Source organism: Diaphorina citri, unplaced genomic scaffold (genome assembly GCF_000475195.1).
Source record: "Diaphorina citri unplaced genomic scaffold, Diaci psyllid genome assembly version 1.1 scaffold1260, whole genome shotgun sequence".
In the NCBI taxonomy this organism is placed as follows: Eukaryota; Metazoa; Arthropoda; class Insecta; order Hemiptera; family Psyllidae; genus Diaphorina; species Diaphorina citri.
In genome coordinates, this window is record NW_007378689.1 from 61,124 (window position 1) to 70,236 (window position 9,113).

A 9,113-nucleotide genomic window follows, 5' to 3' on the forward strand; every position below is an offset into this window, starting at 1 on the left:
TGGCTGAAACTTTGGATTTAGGCTCTAGGGACCTCAAAGTGTGTTTTGGCACTAAAAACTGACCATCGAAATTTTGACCCGATTACATTACTTTCCTTCCTATAGGATAAGGAAAGCATTAATAATAGATAGATAATAATACCTACCTAAAAATAAAAATATATTTAGAAACTATAGGTAGCTAGCTACCAGGGCCGGAGGCAGGATTTTACAGAGGGGAGGTCCAAAAGAGTAGGAATACAAACAGTGCTCCAAATTTTCGTAGTCCGCCCCATAGTAAAGTAGCAAAAATAAGGCCGGAAGTTGGTGTCCGAACCCCCCCCCCCCCCCAAACAAAGTCCCTCGCGGGTCACCAAAGGAGGAAGTTGGGTCCCCACCCCCCCCCCCCCGTAAATATGGCCCTGGTAGCTTACAGAAGGTAACTGGAAAGATAGCTACCAATATGTTCTTGTAACTCGTAGGGTATCTTTTTCAGTGAGTAAAATACAAATACAGATAACCAACCACCCCATTAGGTTGTGTCTGGGGATTGGAAAAGCTAGCATTTCAAAACAACATCAAGTAGGTACTAAACTAATAGGTAGGTAGATTCTATAGGTACCGGTATAAAGAATAACCTCAAGTATTAGGTACCTTCAGAAAGAATAAAATAAATCATTAGAATATTATCCTTATTTCAAAAGAAAGTATAGTGAAAATAACATTTCGATGAGGTTTTCGAGAAATAACTCTCAACTTTCTATTGGAATTTGGAAAATAGAAAATGAGGTGATGTTTTAATGCCCGAAATATGGCTGGGGAACTTTGAACAGAGAGTAGACCAGTCTGGCTTGCACCAGCTTAGTCTGGCTGGGGAAATTTCTAGCTGGGGCGTTCGATGGGCAGATAGAGCCAATATTTAGCTTTACTCTATTTACAGGATAACAGGATAATAAAATAAAGGCACTTTGGCTTAGAAAACGCTCCTATCTCCCGCTCTCACGTCTTCCTTACATACCATGTTAAATGTTAATAGTAGTGAAAGCAATGTGCTGTCACTAACACGTTCTCTCTCACTCACTCACTCTCTCTCTCTTTCTTCTTGATGAAGTCGCTAACTATCTCAGCTTCTGATAATTGCATTTACTCCCCCTTTACCCCTCTCTCTCTCTCTTTCTCTCTATCTCCTCCTTTACTTGTCCTCCTGCTCCCCCCCCTGGTACTTGATTCCAACTTGTATATCCCTTGATTTTTTTACTTTCTATTACCTATATCATGTATGTGGTTTTTATACAAGGAGAAAACATTAGAATTGGTCCTACTGTTCAAAATTGGGAAATGCATGTGGAACTACATGGAACTCTATCAGTTTTAAGTTCCCCAAGGAGGGGCTGTGGCAAACCCATTTTGGGCGATCCCACTAAGGAGGGATTCGGACGTAAACTCATTGGGTCCCGTCCTGAAATTTTCTATGGTTTGTGATCTTTTTCGTAGATCCTCGGTTTTCAATTATTACTTCTTCTTCTTCTTCTTCTTCTTCTTTTTATTCTTCTTCTACTACTGCTAGCTATATATATATAGGTATATATTTTTGCAGTTCCGTAGGTCATGTTATAGATATAGAAAGTCGTGTGATGTTCAGACCAGGTCTTTTTTTTATCATCGTCATCATCTTAGCACTTATTTTTATCGCCAAGTACCTCCTAGTGTACGAGGAATAGAAAGCTTCCACTCAACTTCCTGTTCCTCTCCCCTCTCCCGTTCTTTTGGCTTCCCCAAGTACCTATAACTCTCCCTCCCATTTCTCTTCCTCTAAGAATCAGGGCTGGATAGTGGGATGTTGGGAGGGAGGTTCCTCTTCGTATCAGGGACCAGGGCTGGATGTTTAGCTAGAGTCAACCTTGTGGAGGAGCTAGAAGTTTGAGGATAGCAGTCAGAAGAGACAAGAGTTTACTGATTTCAAATCTTTTTATAACAATGAAGATCTTAGGTAGATGTCTTTTCTTTGAAAGTTAATATGAACAGAGAGATTAGAACAGATAATTAAGTCCATGGATTAAAACAGATACCTAATTAACTAAAGGGACTTTTCAGTCTCATTCTGGCAGGATAAACAAGGTATAATTAATACTCATAAAACAACCTCAGTGGTGCAGTAGTTAACGCGTTGGACTTCGGATCTGAAGGTTGGTTGTTCGAGTCCAAGTCATGTCATAAAATTTATCTAGGAGAAATAATATTGAGGAACGATATTTGTGATGAACATTCAATATTTAAAAATTCCTCCCTCATATACAAAAACACTGAAATTTCAACATGGCCCGGCCAGCATAAAGCACCAGCTTACATCCCGGGCCTGGCTCTCCTATTAACACGTTCTATTCTCTCCATATTTCCTTCATCCTTGTTACCTCCTTATGGAGTCCTTAAGTCTCAAGTAGTTCTGGGAGGAAGAATGGAAACTGTAGGAAAAATGGGATGGGTAAGGGACATCCTCTAACATACAGGGTGTCAGAAGTTAAACCTGTCAAATTAATAGATAGTTTATTTTATTTATTTACTATTACCTAATTATTATTATTATCATTATTATTATTATTATTATTATTATTATTATGTAGAATTATACTGACATGGAATCTGATAATAGTTAAAATGTAAACTGTAAATGAAATTATTCTACCTATGTATAGGTATATTATTCTACAAATACCTACGTATATAGGTATGTATGTTTTGAAGTAGCTATTCGTATTTACGCAGTTTCTGCTTCTTTTTCCCTATTCTACAAATACCTACGTATATAGGTATGTATGTTTTGAAGTAGCTATTCGTATATTTACGCAGTTTCTGCTTCTTTTTCTCTTCCCCCTCCTTTTCTTGAAGAAGGAGATAGGGGATATCTTCTTCCTTAAATCTTCAATCTGCATTTAGGTGTAAAAAATAATTGCTTGCATCACAATTATGTCTGAAATACGCTAAATTGTATAATGATGACTACCTTTATATTATGTAGAGGTAATGATTTCTGAGGAAAACATGTTGAGATTGTCCTTAATTCAGTCTTAATAGATAGGCAGCTTAGAACACTTAACAGTTTACATTTTCTTCCTTCATCCTCCTCCACTTCAATGTATGTACCTACCTAGTACCTACAGTGTAGGTGTAGGTTCTACACCTCAGTGGCGGTTCCTGGCCCTTCCATCTGGGGGTTCAAACATCTCATTTTGTAGGTACATACCTAAGTATGCAAATTTGATACCCTCACACCTACTCGTAGGTATGGTAGGTCTAATTGCTGATCTCTTCAAGTGCACTGTGGGATGTGCATTTTAAAGGCCATCCCACTCACACTCAGACCAGAACCTGTGTGGGGGAAAAAGCACAAGACCACGGATTCTCAGACGGTCTGACAGGTCTGGATTTGTCAGACGATCTGAGTGTGAGTGGCTGTGGATGGCATAACCTGTCTATGTATAACTTACCTACCCCATGTAGATACATATTATACTCAGAGGAAACAAATTTTTGCATCTCATTCGAGTTGCAAATTATGTTTCTCCCTCCTTACTCTCTCCCTCCCTCTCTCTCTCTCTCTCTCTCTCTCTTCCTCTCTCCTTCTACTCCATTCCTACCTAATACCCTCTTTCTTCCTTCTTCCTCTCACCACTATCTCTCTCCCTCCATCTTTAAATACTCTTCTTCTTTCTTCCTCCTTCCTAGGTAAATCTCACCCTCTTCCTTCTCTCCTCTCTCCCCCTTCCTATTCTATCTTGTTCTCTCACTCCTTCTCTCCCCATTCTCTTTCCCTCGCACTTCCTCTCAGTCTATTTCTCTCTCTTATACCTCCATCTTTCTTCCTATTCTATCTTCTTCTTTCACTCCTTCTCTCATGGTTTACACCTACTCGTATGTTAGATCTAATTGCTGATCTCTTCAAATGCACTGTGGGATGTGCATTTTAAAGGCCATCCCACTCACACTCAGACCAGAACCTGTGTGGGGGAAAAAGCACAAGACCACGGATTCTCAGACGGTCTGACAGGCCTGGATTTGTCAGACGATCTGAGTGTGAGTGGCTGTGGCATAACCAACCTGTGTATAACTTATCTACCCATGTAGATACATGTTATATTCAGAGGAAACAAGTTTTTGCATCTCATTCGAGTTGCAAATTATGTTTCTCCCTCCTTACTCTCTCTCTCCCTCTCTCTCTCTCTCTCTCTCTCTTCCTCTCTCCTTCTACTTCATAGGTAAATCTCACCCTCTCTCACCCTTCCTAGGTAAATCTCACCCTCTTCCTCCTCTCCTCTCTCCCCCTTCCTATTCTATCTTGTTCTTTCACTCCTTCTCTCCCCATTCTCTTTTCCTCGCACTTCCTCTCAGTCTATTTCTCTCTCTTATACCTCCATCTTTCTTCCTATTCTATCTTCTTCTTTCACTCCTTCTCTCATGGTTCTTCCTACCCATATTCTTCTCTTCCCCATTCTCTTTCTCCCTTCCTCTCTCTCTCCCTCCCTCGTCTATCTTGTTCTTCCATTCCTTCTCTTCCCAATTCTGCTTCTCTCTCTCTCTTTCTCTCTCTATTCATCCTTACTTATTCCTCTCTCTTTCTCCCTCTTCTATCTTGTTCTTCCATTTCTTCTCTTCCCCATTCTGCTTCTCTCTCTCTCTCTTTCTCTCTCTATTCATCCTTACTTATTCCTCTCTCTCTCTTCTATCTTGTTCTTCGATTCCTTCTCTTCCCCATTCTGCTTCTCTCTCTCTCTCTCTCTCTCTCTCTCCCTCTCTCTCTCTGTCACTCTCTCTCTCTCTCTCTTTCTCTCTCTATTAATCCCTACTTATTCCTCTCTCTTTCTCACCCTTCCATCTTCCCCTTTCTCCCTCTTCTATATCTTGTTCTTTGATTCCTTCTCTCCCCGCGTTATTCTTTCATTCCTTCTCTCCCCACGTTCTTCCTACCCGTATTCTTCTCGATTTAAAAGTACTTAAGGAAAGAAGATGCTGAGAATCTCGTTTGCGAAAGTTTTAATTCAAAAGGGGGAGAGACGACTGTAGGTACGAGGACAGACGGGGTATATAACACAAGAATAATTATATTCAGGTACCTAAGATATTATCTACAAATTCTACATACATAACACAACAAATGTACCTTGAGGATCTTGGCGGGTTCGATTCCCGCTCGAAGCGGATTTTATCCTGAACAGATAAAATATAACGTTCGTTCTCGGAACGGCTAGCTTTCTCCTATCCTGTCCTTATCTCTATTACTGTAACGATAAGAACTTCGTTATCGTTATCACTTGTTACAGTTCCCTCTATCAAATCACTTTTAAAAAATAATAGTAATAAAAATTCATCTAATACCTAGGTAGGTAGGTATACGTTTTTGCACCTATCCTAGAGCTAAAAAGTTTTAAAATTTCCGCCTAAAAGCTAAAATTTCCGCCTAGCCAGGATTCGAACTAAATATGCTGTACATTTTAGTAAAATATTAACTTCATTATTAGATATTATCTCCTATATTGTGACGCTTCGACTAAAAATTTACTAAGATCTTAAAGCAGCTTATAACTTATAATCCAAGAAAATAAATTTTCTATTGAACGAAAAATACCTCCACCTATAAATATGCCTATATCTACAAATGAATCCAAAGAATATGCATCATGCATCGCATCGCTTTTGAAAATGCAAATTGCAAATACCTAGGTAGGTATACCTACCTAATATTCTTTCATACAAAATCCCCAAACAAGAAGAAAAATCAAGACCTGAATAAAATTGATGATTGAAAAATTGATAATAAATAAAAGAAGAAAAAACTTCAAAGCCCTTGTTAGCAGGTTTTTTTTTCTCTGGCGCGCGGAGCGGCGTGAACAAAAAGAGGAGGAGGAGAAGAAGAAGAAGAACTACTGGAGGAGCGAGGAGGCAACTTAATTTGGGAAACATTCAACAAATTCTTCCCCTCCTTTCTCCCTCTACCCCTCCCCCCTCTTAATTTCCCCTCTTTCGAATGCAATTTCCTCACGAAGTCATCTGTTGATGAAACCCTCCTGATAAAAAATAAAAGGGAGAAAAAAACGAGGAGAGGGAAAACGAGGAGAGGGAAAAAGAGGAGAGGGAAAAAAGAGGAGAGGGAAAACGAGGAGAGGGAAAAAGAACGAGGGAAAAACAGGTGGGGGAAAAAGAGAAGGGAGGGGAAAAAAGGTGCTCGGAATTTGGAAAAGTCCCACTAGATATGAGCAACATTGAGATTGTGTGGGTTCTTTATTTCTTCTGTTAGGGGAAAGTTTTTTGTCCCCCTGATGTTCATGCCAATCAAACAAGTAGCAACTTTTTGCTCGTGTCTCTTGAAAAAAAAAACTTAGGTAGGTATTTCCTTTTTTTTAGTTTCGGTACGAGTAGGTAGGTATTTAGGTACTTTCTATGTATGTTGACAGCACGTCTGTCATGCTTCTCTCTCTCTCTCTCTCTCTCTCTCTCTCTCTCTCTCTCTCTCCTATCTCCCCTATGCCATGCCCTCTAGTTTAGGTACATAGTGGGTGGTATCTACCACATAGGCATTCTTCTTTCCCTTTTATTCTATTAGGAGTAGTTATTTCAATATACGTTCCGTGTCCTTTACAACCGGTCCGGTCACTGATATCTCCTGAATCTTGAATATTTTTTTTTTTTTTCGTCAAGTTCAGCCAAATTTTCTGTATAGCTCTTCTAAATTGTGTTAAGGTTCCAGGAAGGTTTATGATATTTAGAGATGTTAGTTTAATTTATTCCACATATAGACTCTGTGGATTTTTAGATCATTTGTGAAGGCTTTTTTTTGTGTAATTGTTAAATTTTGAACAAAAATAAGGTAGGCAATCGATTTTACGGATCATCAAGTTGGCAAGCAGAGGAACCTGTTAAAAATGTTCACTTTTAAAATGTCTTTTATACTTTTATCTACCAATTACACCTGCTCATGAGAAAAAATTTACAGGAGCTGTTGATCTACAATTCTACACTAAAGGGATGATCTCCCTCAGGCTTGCGGGATTTTCTGCATTTTTCTCGTGCCCGGCTGACAAACAGACCTCCTCATTCCCCTCCGGAGTCAAAATTACTATCAAGGGGCGGAACCTAAGCCCCTCCCCCTCCTTCCTATTATTTTTCTTCTTCCCTTCCTTTTCCTCTCCCCTCTCCTCGCCTTTTTCCTCCCCTTTTCTCTCCCCCCTCTCTATACCTCTTACTGAGTCTCTTTTCCCCCTCCTTTCTTCTCTCTCCTCCCTTATCTGCAAATATCTTATCTCTGTGCGGAAGAATTTTCATTTATAATGTACCGAAAATTGTTCGTAAGCCCCCCCTGGGGGTCCTGATCTTGTTCAAATTCTACACCATGCCCTCTAGTTTAGGTACATAGTGGGTGGTATCTACCACATAGGCATTCTTCTTTCCCTTTTATTCTATTAGGAGTAGTTATTTCAATATACGTTCCGTGTCCTTTACAACCGGTCCGGTCACTGATATCTCCTGAATCTTGAATATTTTTTTTTTTTTTCGTCAAGTTCAGCCAAATTTTCTGTATAGCTCTTCTAAATTGTGTTAAGGTTCCAGGAAGGTTTATGATATTTAGAGATGTTAGTTTAATTTATTAGGTAATAATTTTCCTCTCGCAGTAAGGAAGTACCTGGTATCGGGGATGCTTCTGTAAAGGAAAGTCTGTGGGATGAATTTGGTTTTCAAGTCTGCAATGATGGGAGTATTAAAAAGGACATACATCGTACACAACTTTTTGGGAACTCCAAAGAAACGAGCCTTCATGTTTCTCAACATAAAAAAAAAGCACTGAAAAAGTATAAAAAAATATGCTTAAAAAAGAAAGCACATCCAGAAAACACATAATAAAATTGATTGTTGATTGAATTGCAACAGGGGCTTTCCTTTCACATTTTCAGCCTCCGGGCCACGAAGTATCCCCCCTCCTCCTCCCCCCCTGTTAGAGTCCTAAGAGAGGGGAGGTAGCTACTAGTGTCTTTTTTCTTCCCCTTTCCTCCCTCCCTGGTCTATTGGGATAAGAGACCCCCCACCCCGGCGGGGTGATAAATATAAATTTGGCCAAGAACAAATTGAAGTTTTGTGTAAACTTAACCCCGACCCCCTCCTTCCTATTATTTTTCTTCTTCCCTTCCTTTTCCTCCCCTCTCCTCCCTTTTTTCTTCCCTCTCTTATCCTCCATTGCCCTCCTATTGAGCCTCTTTTCCCCCTCCCTTCTTCTCTTCCTCCCTTATCTGCAAATATCTTATCTCTGTGCGGAAGAATTTTCCTTTATAATGTACCGAAAATTGTTCGTAAGCCCCCCCTGGGGGTCCTGATCTTGTTCAAATTCTACACCATGCCCTCTAGTTTAGGTACATAGTGGGTGGTATCTACCACATAGGCATTCTTCTTTCCCTTTTATTCTATTAGGAGTAGTTATTTCAATATACGTTCCGTGTCCTTTACAACCGGTCCGGTCACTGATATCTCCTGAATCTTGAATATTTTTTTTTTTTTTCGTCAAGTTCAGCGTCCTTTACAACCGGTCCGGTCACTGATGTCTCCTCAATCTTGAATAATTTTGTGTGATTGTTAAATTTTAAACAAATAAGGCAGGTAATCGATTTTACGGATCATCAAGTTGGCAAACAAGTTCCTCCAAAGTGTTAAAAATGTTCACTTTTAAAATCTCTTTTATACTTTTATCTACCAATTACACCTGCTCATGAGAAAAAAATTCCCGGGGCAGCTGTTGATCTACAATTCTACACTAAAGGGATGATCCCCCTTAGACCTCAGACTTGCGGGCTTTTCTGCATTTTTCTCGTGCCCGGCTGACAAACAGACCTCCTCATTCCCCTCCGGAGTCAAAATTACTATCAAGGGGCGGAACCTAAATATTCACCCCCCCGGGGCAAATGATCTATAGCCGTCCCTGATGAGAGAATAAACATTTGGGGCATTTTATTTAACACTTAACCGTTAACCGAAGTTCGGTTTAGTCAAGGTCACTACCTCCCCTCACATGGAAGTGTGTTTATGACGTGAGGGGCGTTAACCATTTTTTAGGTTTACGTTTCCCCTCTTGCCATACTAAACCAAGCTCTGGACTT